The 11,646-nt window shown below is 35.3% G+C and overlaps 1 pseudogene; it reads left to right on the top strand.

Annotated features, from left to right (window-relative positions):
* Positions 1-9,090: 9,090 nt before the first annotated feature.
* LOC123571461 (U6 spliceosomal RNA) lies at positions 9,091-9,188 on the top strand (annotated as a pseudogene).
* Positions 9,189-11,646: the final 2,458 nt, after the last annotated feature.

Raw genomic sequence — 11,646 nt, 5'->3', positions numbered from 1 at the left:
TTTTTTCTTTAGTTCATCTCGTCCCAGAAATTGGAAGTGATTTGTAAGGGTAAATCAAATATAAACACACATCATATATTTAAAATGGAATTTTAAAAAAGCAAGGGTGGGGACATAAAATGGAGCCAGGAATGCTAATTTTGTGCATTTCTTAACCATCCTAATAAATAGTGAGAGCCATAACAGAAGGAATGCGTTTTATTCCTCTTTGTATTAATTGCAAGGCCCAACATATTCTTTTTTTAAAAATAGCTTTATTGAGATATAACTCACACACCACAAAATTCACGCACTTAAGTTTAAAATTCAACAGTTTTCAGTATATTCAGAGTTGTGCAATCATCATCACAATCCATTTTAGAACATTTTTACCACCCCAAAAGAAACCAGGTACCCATTAGCATAATTCCCTGTATCACCCTACCTCCAGCCCCAGGCAACCATTAACCTCCTTTCTGTCTCTATGGATTTGCCTATTCTGGACATTTCATAAAAATTGACTCATACAATATGTGGCATTTTGTGTCTGGCCTCCTTCACTTAGCATAATATTTTACAGTTCATCTATGTTGTAGCATGCATCAGTACTTGATTTTCTATGTCTACATAATATTCCATTTTATGGATATATCACATATTGTTTATCCATTCATCTATTGATGGGCATTGGGTTGTTTACAATTTTTGACTATTAATAATGCTGCAATGTACATGTGTGTACAAATTTTTCTGTGCACATTTGTTTTCATTTCTCTTAGGTATATACCTCAGTGTGGAATTTCTTGATCATATGGTAACCCTGTTTAATCACCTGAGGAACTGCCAGACTGTTTTCCAAATGCACCATTCCCACTACCAGTGTATGAGGGTTCCAATTTTTCCACATCCTAGCCAAAACTTTTTATTATCTGTCTTTTCTATTCTTTCTTTTTAGTGAGTGTGAAGTAGTATCTGATTTTGGCTTTCACTTCAATTTCCCTAAAGACTAATGGTGTTAATCATCTTTTCAGGTGCTTATTGGCCATTCCTATATCTTATTGGGAGAACTATTTATTTAGGTTATTTGCTTATTTAAATTTTTTTTTTTAATTTTTCAGTTTCAAGAGTTCTTTATATTTTCTGGATACAAGCCTTTCATTGGCGACATGATTTGCCAATATTTTCCTCCATTCTGTGGATTATCTTTTCATTTTCTTCATGGTATCATTTGAGGCACAAAAATTTCTCATTGTGATCAAGTCCAAGGTATCTATTTTTGTTATATGGGCTTTTGATACGTGTAAGGTATTTTGCTTAGCCCAAGGTCATGAAGGTTTCTCGGCCCTTTCTTGCACAGACTGGACAAACAAATGTTTATTTACAACAACAGCACTATTTGTTCAGCACTTGATTTAAGCTTGGCGTCATGTTGTGCACTTGCCAGAGGGTACTGATGTCAATAACAGCAACAATAATAGCTAAATTTATTGAGCTCTTACTTGAATGATTTCATTTAATCCTCACAACTAATCTTTGAGGTAAATATGAATATCTCCAATTTACAGATAGGGAAACTGAGGATCAAAAATATTATCTTCATGTGATGCACAGAATTGTTGTAGCCATCTTCTGACTATGAAAGAAAGCACTGATGTCAAGTTGTGGAAGACAGAAGAGAAATATGGAAAGGACCAGCTACCAAATTAAAAGCCAAAATAACATAATCAGTCACAACATTAATAGCTGATATTTATTGAGGACTTTACGAGAATTATCTGTTATCTTATTTAATGATCATAACACTTCCTTGTAAAAAAAAAAAAAACAAAACCGTATCATGGGGATCCCCACCATGTGGCTCAGATATGTTAAGTATTGTGGCAAACTTTGTTGGTTTCTTTCACTAATTTCTCACTAACAGAACCTCATTTTTTTTTCACCTTCCTCTCATCAGCTGTAATCTTCTGGAGAGACTGAATTTTCTCCCATTCTAAGGAGGTGAATCATGATCAAGTTTACTCAATCAGTGGTCTCATTCCTTTTGCCAATAATTGGCTAAGGCATGGAAATGGAAGAAATCCTGGCTAATGACCTGAAAGGAAGTCTGCTGAGTGGCTTCTAGGAAAGATTTTCATGGAGAATAAAAGCACATTTGTTGGAAGAAATGTCCTTGCTTTTGTTTAAAATGGTTGGTTCGGCCGGGCGCGGTGGCTCAAGCCTGTAATCCCAGCACTTTGGGAGGCCGAGACGGGTGGATCACGAGGTCAGGAGATCGAGACCATCCTGGCTAACACGGTGAAACCCCATCTCTACTTAAAAAATACAAAAAACTAGCCGAGCGAGGTGGCGGGCGCCTGTAGTCCCAGCTACTCGGGAGGCTGAGGCAGGAGAATGGCATAAATCCAGGAGGCAGAGCTTGCAGTGAGCTGAGATCCGGCCACTGCACTCCAGCCTGTGCGACAGAGCGAGACTCCATCTCAAAAAATAAAAATAAAAAATAATAAAATAAAATGGTTGGTTCTACACATAATGCCTAGAACATGTGTTATTTTGTAGCTCATGTGAGCAGGCACTGCTGATAAACTGGGGAAGAGAGAAGGGATATGTGAAAAGCAGTGGATCCCTGAAGAGCCACTGAATTAAAAATCTTGGAATTGCCCTACTTAGAGGCTTATTGTTTAAGCCACTCTTAGTTGTCCTTTCTGTCCCTGGCAGCTAAATTCATCCTGACTGATCTAAATACTTAGGCCGTAAATGGCTGAGTCAGGAATCAAATCAAGGTCTGTCGGACTCCAAAACGTATGAACTTAATCCTTATACTAAAGTGTCTCTGTTCAAATGGGTGAATTTTCAATGCAGGACTAAGAGCCTGTGATGTTATATCACATACAATTCTATAGGGTGGAAATAATTTCATATTAGTAAATATGACATTTATGAGTTTGTCAACTGAAGAATGATGAAGTTGTCAAATTTGGAGAGGAGAGGTAATATTCTTTTTTCGGAGATGAGAAGTGGGCACCACTCCCAAGCACCACACCTAAACATCACAAAAGTATGATATCTCTCACCTGTTCTCCTAAGGGCTCATTTATCTCTCTAAAAACTCATCTAAATGTTTTTCAAGAAATGCCCTTTCTCCTTCTAAGAAGTCATTTATTCTCTCAGAAATGCCCCTCTGCTCCTCCCCATCCTTTATTAAGATGCTATACAAGCCTCCAATTCTAACCTCCTTCTTGAGTCACATTTCTTTGTGAACTCCCATGTGGATGTAATTAAATTTGTTATTTTCTCTTGCTGATATGTGCGTTGTCAGTTTAATTTTCAGGCCCCCAAACACTGAAATTAGAGGGTAGGGGAAAAGGTTTTTCTCTCCAACACCAGCCATCATAATGTGAGACAAACCAAATTAGCTAAAGTAGAGAAATCACATAGAGATGCTCGGTTATGGAGGGCAACTGAGGCCCCCAGCTGACAGCCAGCATCAACTGCCAGACATGCTCTGAGTGGACTAGACTAGAGATGATTCCAGTCCCTGGCCTGTGAGTATTCCAGCTGAGGCCCAGACATTATAGAGCAAAGACAAGTTATTTTCACTGTGTCTTGTTCAAATTTCCTTTCTTTCTTTCTCTCTCTCTCTTTCTTTCTTTCTTTCTTTCTTTCTTTCTTTCTTTCTTTCTTTCTTTCTTTCTTTCTTTCTTTCCTTCCTTCCTTCCTTCCTTCCTTCCTTTCTCTTTCTTTCTCTTTCTCTTTCCTTCTTTCCTTCTTTCTTCCTCTCCTCTCCTCTCCTCTCCTTTCCTTTCCTTTCTTTTCTTTTTCGAGACGGAGTCTTGCTGTGTCACCCAGACTGGAGTGTAATGGTGCCATCTCAGCTCACTGCAATCTCAGCCTCCCTGGTTCAGGCGATTCTCCTGCCTCAACCTCCCGAGTAGCTGGGATTACAGGTGGGCTCCACCGCACCCGGCTAATTTTTGTATTTTTAGTAGAGACAAGGTTTCACCATGTTGGTCAGGCTGGTCTCAAACTCCTGACCTCGTGATCCGCCTGCCTTGGCCTCCCAAAGTGCTGAGATTACAGGTGTGAGCCACCATGCCTGGCCATCTTGTCCAAATTTCTAACCCACAAGATCCGTGATAATAATGAATGATTGCTTCATGTTTCCAAGCTTTGGAGCAATTAGTTATGCAGCCATAGTAACTGGAATAGGTGACATACACACAAAAATTCAATAACGTGTCTGTAGGGTAATTTTTAAGTACAGGTCTATAAATCATGCCTATTATTAAATATCACCAACTATGGGCTGAGAACTTTATACTCATTATTTCATCTAATTCTTACAAATTGCCTACAGGTTTGGCTCTATTCTTACCCACATTATATAGCTGAGTAAACTGAAGCTCAGTGAGACTAAGTAATTTGCTTGGGGTCATACAGTTAAAGTCTACACTTTTTCCACCACACCACATGGTTTCCTCAGGAAGAACTATATTTTAAATATGCAATAAAAGATGGAATATCTAGGATTTGATTACAGAAATCTTACTCAAATTTCTGATGTTTATCCCTCTCAACTTCTATAAGGCTACTTTCACAAAGTGCCTGTAATTATTTCATTAGCTTCTAGATGGTTTCCCTGCTTTCAGGTTTTCAAGGTGCAAAATCTTCCCATAGCCTGTACCACACTGAGATTCCTAAAACACTGGTAGTTTGGGTCTGTCTCTTATTGCTATCCTTGATGTAATAGCTTCATTAAAAATTCTTCATTTTTTCTGAAAGACTGAAGCACAAAGGCCATCTCTTCAAAGAGCAAGATCTGCCCTTTCTTCTTTATTTGTCTTCTCATTTCTGTATTCCCCCTTGCACAGAGCCTGGCACATAGGAGAAGCTCAGAAACTATTTGATAGAATGAAATCTCTTGAGTACACTATTGTGTGGATCAGTTTTCTGCTTTCTTTCACTTTATGAACCACTTCCACTTTGCTTCATAAAAGGATATTTTAGACCAGAGATGATCCCTGGAACTAATTATAGATGAGCAGGTACTTTCTAGAAGTTGTTTCCTGGGAATTGACTTAGGCCAGTGACCACAGACACCCCTCATGCTCTTCTAAATGGCTGGAAAAGCTACATAAGTATTCATATCCCCTTTGTTGAGGTAAAATGAAAATGTTATGTTTTTCTTGGTTCAAGTAAAATTTATGGGTAACACACTTCACTGCTCTTACACTTGCAAAATTTTCTCCCAGATGGTAGATAGGTTATATCTCATTTTAAAAATTAGTTCTTACTTATATAAATAATACATAAATTATTAAGCATTATTCCCTTAACATCATTACTTTCCACAAATTATTTTTCTTCTTGCTGAAGTATATTCTCTAACAATTCTTTCTGAGGGTTTCTGTGGGTGGTAAGTTTTCTGGGTTCTTATATATCCAAAACGTCTTAATTTCTCCCTCCTACTTATATAATAGTTTGGCTCAGTATTAAATTCAAGTTTCAGCATTATTTTAACTCAACAGTTTGAAGATATTGCTGCATTGCTTTCCTGCATGTGATTTTGATAATGGAAAATGTGATGTCAAACAGATTCTTGTTCCACTGTAGGTGGTCTTTATTTTCTCTCTGAATGCTTTTAGTATTTTCATGTTATACTTGATGCTCTAAAATTTCATTGTGGTGTGTCTAATTTTAAGTCTTTCTTAAAAAATTACTTTTCTTGTTTTCATAAGTCATCCTGCTTGGCAATCAGAGGGTCCTTTCAATCTGAGGATTAATGATTTTGTGTCTGAAGAGGTTTTTCTTTTTGGCTATTCTTCAACTATTTCTCCCCACTCATTTTCTCCAATTTTATTCAATGGAACTCTTTTAGAAAATTGTGAAAATGTCTTGATTGGTCCTTCATGCCTCTAATTTCATCTATTATTTACTTTTAAAAGTCTCTTAAGTTTTCATATTTGCCTATTATTGTATTCATAATTGCTTGATCTTTCATTGATGTGATATCTTTTCTTATCATTTTGAGCTTATTATTGTATATTCGTGTTCTTAGGACTGTTACTGTAGTGAAAGTCTTTTAATTTGTTGAGTCTTTTTGTCTACATTTCATAGGATTTTCTTTGTCTAAATGTTTGGCAAGTCTCTTATTATATGCTTCTCTTTGTAGTTGAGATATCATATTAGACTGTCTGCTTCCCCTGGCTATGCAATCTATTTCAGAGAATAGGGGAAACAGACAGAGGTACTATTTTCAGTGAGAGTGAGTGAGATGGAGAACATGCCATAAGGAAGGGTAACTTGATGACTATATGTGCTTTGCTATTTCTCATAAATATTGTTATTTTCTTAGCCATTGCCCGTCATCATCACCCAAGGCACTACCCTGTCTCACAGCCTTAAGCTCCTGTACTTATTGCTTTCCCCTGAAGACAGATTCCTCTGTTACTGCTTGCTGGTCCATGTGGTGGGTAGAGGGATAAAAAGGGGCTGAGTTTTTTGGCTTTTCTTCCTGTTATACAAAGTGGCTGCCTCTAAGACCACTGCTTGGTTCTAGGTTTCACCTTTTGGTCTGGAGAACTCTTGGGATTATTTCACCATCTATAAGAATACTCTCCCATGTGTGCCCTGTGCTGTAGTTCCTTCTTCAATCAGTGCCTATCTACTTCCCGTCCTTCAGATTCTTCACAGTTTTTGACCCACCAACAGTGATTTAAAGCATGCCTATATTTAACATTTTTTCCTTTGTATTAGGTATAAGAGAGCCAATGAAAAAACTATAAATAACAGGGGTTCAATAAATGTATAAGCTTATTTTTCTATGCCTTAAAAAACATTTGTAAGGAAGTTTTCCAGGGCTGATGTGGTTGTATTGTAATCACCAGGCTCCAGTTTATCGTGTTGCTCTGCCATTCTCAATACCTGGCGCCCACTTCCTGATACAAGATGGCTGCTTGGGAACAAATTTTGTCATTCAAATTTTAACCAGCAGGAAGGAGAAGAGGATGAAAACATATGTGTTTTCGCTTTCTATGAATATTTCCTGTAAGTTGTACGAGATACTTCTATATTCTAAGTCTGATAAATATATCCTTTATATGTATCATAACTACTACTAGGTACTTTGCATCTGAGTCTAAAGTCCACATTGTTAAGTTTGTTCCACAATGCCAGTGGTTCTCAACATTGGCTGTACTTTAGAATCACCAGGGTAGCTTTGAAAAATAGTAATGCTTGAGACCACACCAGATCAATGAAACTACACCAGATCAATGAAATCATAGTTAAAAGTATGTTGTAAAAGCATCTCATCTGATTCTATTGTGAAGCCTAGGTTAAGTACTACTGAGCTACGCTTTACAAATTGTTTCTCTTTTTGACTACCAAGCTGTATGTCCTTCTGCCACACATTTTTCTGAGTAATTAATTGCTTACACTGTTTTACAAGTCTGTGTAATTTTTAAATTATTTTGAAGTACAGAAAAGTACCTTATTTCATATTTGCTTCAAGTTAAGAAAAAAAACTAAGAAATATATCAGACATTAAAAATGTTACAGATTTGAAAATTAATTTATGTAATAAACCATATTAACAGAATAAAGAAGAAAATTATATGATTGTATCAATGGATATGGAAAAAGCATTTGACAAAATTCAATGCCCATTCATAATTTAAAAAAAAAATTCCTCAGAAAACCCTAGAAATAAAGGGGAACTTGCTCAATTTGATACAGAACATCTACAAAAGAGCCTCTTACGGCTAACATCATACTAAAATGGTAAAGATTGAATGCTTTCTAGGTAAGATTAGAAACAAGTTAAGGAAGTCCATTCTCACCACTGCTACTCAATATAGTACTAGAGGTTTTAGCCAGTGTGATGGGGCAAGAAACAGAAACAAAAGGCATTGAGATTAGAAAGGGAGAAATAAAGCTATCTCTATTTAAAGATGGTATGGTGATCCATATAGAAAATCCCAAGGTAATGACAAAAAACTCCTGAAACTAATAAGTGAATTCAGCAGGGTGGGAAGATACAAGATCAGCATACACACATCAATTACATTTTTAGATACTAATAGTGAACATGAGGAATGCAAAATTTAAACTACAATACAATACACAATCCTTTAAAAATGAGATATTTAATGAAAGTCCAACAAAACATGTATAGGACATGCATGCTAAAAATTACAAAATACTAAGGAAAGAAATCCAACCTAAATGAATGATGAGGAATATATTGTATATGGATGAGAAGATTCAATACAGTCAATTATCCCCAAATTGGTATATTGGTTTAACACAATTTCTATCAAAAATCCCAGCAAGAGTTTTTTTAGATATAGACAAGAGTATTATAAAATTTGTATGGAAACTCAAAAGACCTGGAATAGTCAACACAATTCTTAAGAATAAGAATAAAATGAGAGGAATCAGTACACCCAATTTCAAGAATTATTATGTAGTGACAGTAATCAAGACTTCAATATTGAAAGAAGCATAGATACATAAATCCATGGAATAGAATAGAGAACTCAGAAATAGACTCACACCAATATATCAAATTGATTTTTGACAAAGGTGCAAAAGCAACTCAATGGAAGATATTCTTTCCAACAAATGGCTCTAGAGCAAAACATATGAACAAAAAATATGAACAAAAAATGACATGTGAACAAAAAATAACAAAAATATGAACAAAAAATGACACATGAACAAAAAATATCACCAAAAAATGAACCACAACCTAAACCTCACACATTATACAAAAATTAACTCAAAATGGATCATAAGAATTAGGTAAAACATATGTTTATAAAAATTTTAGAATATAATATAAGAGAAAACTTTAGGACCTAGGCTTCATGAAGGGTTCTTAGGCATGACAACAAAACCACAATCCGTAAAGGAAAGAAATGAATAAATTAACAGCTTCTCCTCTGTGAAAGACCATGTGAAGAGGATGAAAAAATAGGCTATAGACTGAGAGAACCTGTTTGCAAACAACATATCTGACAAAGGACTGATATGAAAAATATATAGTGAATTCTCAAAACTCAAAATCAGAAAAAATAAACAGTCCTATTAGAAAATGGGTAAAAGGTCTGCTTGCTTCGGCAGCACATATACTAAAATTGGAACGATACGGACAGGATTAGCATGGCCCCTGCACCAGAAAATGGGTAAAAGGGACAGAGTCATTTCATCAAAGAAAATATATAATTAACAAATAAGCACATGAAAATATGTTTAACATAATTAGACATTAGAAAAATGCAAACTTAAATCACAAAAAGATATTACTGCACATCTATTAGAATGGATAAAGAAAAAAATGACAGGTGATGCTAGTGAGGAGGCAGAGAAACTGAATCTCTCATACATTTCTGGTGGGAATGTAAAATCTCACAGCCACTCTGGAAAACAGTTTGTCAGTTTCTTATAAAACTATATATTGCAATTACCGTATGACCCAGTAATTGCAATCTTAGGCTTTTCATTTCCAGAGAAGTGAAAACTTATAGTTGCACAGAAACTTGCATACGATTGTTCACATAGCTTTATTTGTAGTAGCCCAAAACTGAAAACAACCAAAATGTCCCTCAATAGGTGAGTGTGTAAACAAACAGTGGTATATCCTTACTATTAAATACTATTCAACAATAAAAAGGTATACATTTATGATACATGTAACAACTGGGATTTGTCTCAAGAACATTATGGTGAGTGAGAAAAAGCTAATCTCAAGAGGTTACATATTGTATGACTTCATTTACATAGCTTTCTCAAAATGATAAAGTTACAGAGCTGGAAAACAGATTAGTGGTGTCCAGGAGTTAGGAATGATGAAGGGATGGAGTATTGGGTGTGACTAATAAGAGGTAGCAATAGCAATCCTTGTGGTGATGGTATAGTTCTATATTTTGATTGTGGTAGCAGCTCCACTTAATATATACACAAAATAAAATGACATAGAATTAAATATATTTTACCAATATCAAACTCCTGATTTTGATATTGTACTACAGTTTACTAATTTGCAACCATTGGGGGAAATTGAGTGAAGGGTACATGGGCTTCTGTACTATTTTTCCACCTTTTGTAAATCTATAATTATTTAAAAATAAAAAATAAAAAAATGTACAGAGAAAACTAGATGGACCACCCATATACCTACCACTGAGTTTTACCCAATCATAAAAATTTGCCATATTTAAACACCTCATTTTTAAATTAACATGCAATAAAATTGACTTTTTGGTGTATAGTTGGGTGAATGTTAACATATGTACAGATTTGTGTTAACAACACAATTAGAATTTGTGTGAAACACAATTAGAATCAAATACACTTTTGTCACCCCTCAAATCTCCTTTGTGCTATCCTTTTGTAGTCACACCTTCACCCCACACCTAACCCCTGGCACACACTGCTATGTTCTTTGTCTCTATTTTTTGTCTTTCTAGAATGCCATATTAATGGTATCCTACACTATGCAGTCTATTGAGACTGACATCTTTTACTTAGCATAAGAATTTGAGAGTTATCCAAGTTGTTGTGTTTACCAGTAGTTTATTGATGTTATTGCTGAGTAGCAATTTATTGTGTGGATGTAGCTCAGAGTGTTTATCCATTTATTTGAGCGGTTGAAGGATACTTAGACTGTTTTTACTTTTTTGCAGATTATGAATAGAGTTGCTCCAAACATTTATGTATAAATTTTTATAGTTTTTCTATCGAGATACAATTCACACACCATAAAATCTGCTCCTTTAAAATGCACAATTTAGTGGGTTTGAGTATGTTTATAAGGTTGTGCAGCCATGTCTAACTACTATATAATTGCAGAACATTCCAACAAACAACCCCCGAAAAACCCATACCCATTAGCAGTCACTTCTTTCTCCCTACCACCAGTCCAAGACAACCACTAATGTACTTTTTGTCTCTTTAGATTTGCCTGTTTTGGACATTTCATATAAATAGAGTCATATAATGTGCGGCCTTTTGTGCCTGGCTTCATTCACTTAGCATAATGTTTTCAAGGCTCATCCACATTGTAGTATGTATCAGTAGTTTATTCCTTTTTATGGCTAAGTAATATTTCATTGTATGGATACACCATAATTTGTTTATCTGTTCATCAGTTGATGGACAGTTGTTTCTACTTTTTGGCTATTATGCATAATGCTGCTATGAACATTTAAGTACAATTTTTATGTGGACAGATGTTTGTGTTTCTCTTGATTATGCAGAATTAAATGTAGAATTGCTGAGTTATGTTGTAACTCTGTGTTTAATTTTTTGAGAAACTGCCAAAACATTTTCCAAAGTGGCTGTGTTAATTTATATTGTCACTAGTAATCAGGGTTCAATTTCTGCACATCCCCTTCAATGCTTGTTATTGTCTATATATATTTTTTTAATTCGTCATCCTGGTAGCTGTGAAATAATGTCTGACTATGGTTTTGATTTGCATTACCCTGATGGTTAATGGAATTGAACATCTTTTCATGTGCTTAATGGCCACTTGTATATCATCTTTAGAGAAATATCTATTCAAATCCTTTGCCCATTTTCAAAATGGGTTGTTTGTCATTTTATTGTTGAGTTGCAAGAGCTCTTTTACATTCTGGAGAGAAGTCCTTTATTAAATATATAATT

The sequence above is a fragment of the Macaca fascicularis genome, chromosome X, assembly GCF_037993035.2.
Source record: "Macaca fascicularis isolate 582-1 chromosome X, T2T-MFA8v1.1".
Lineage (NCBI taxonomy): Eukaryota > Metazoa > Chordata > Mammalia > Primates > Cercopithecidae > Macaca > Macaca fascicularis.
This window is presented reverse-complemented; position numbering and strand designations above follow the sequence as displayed.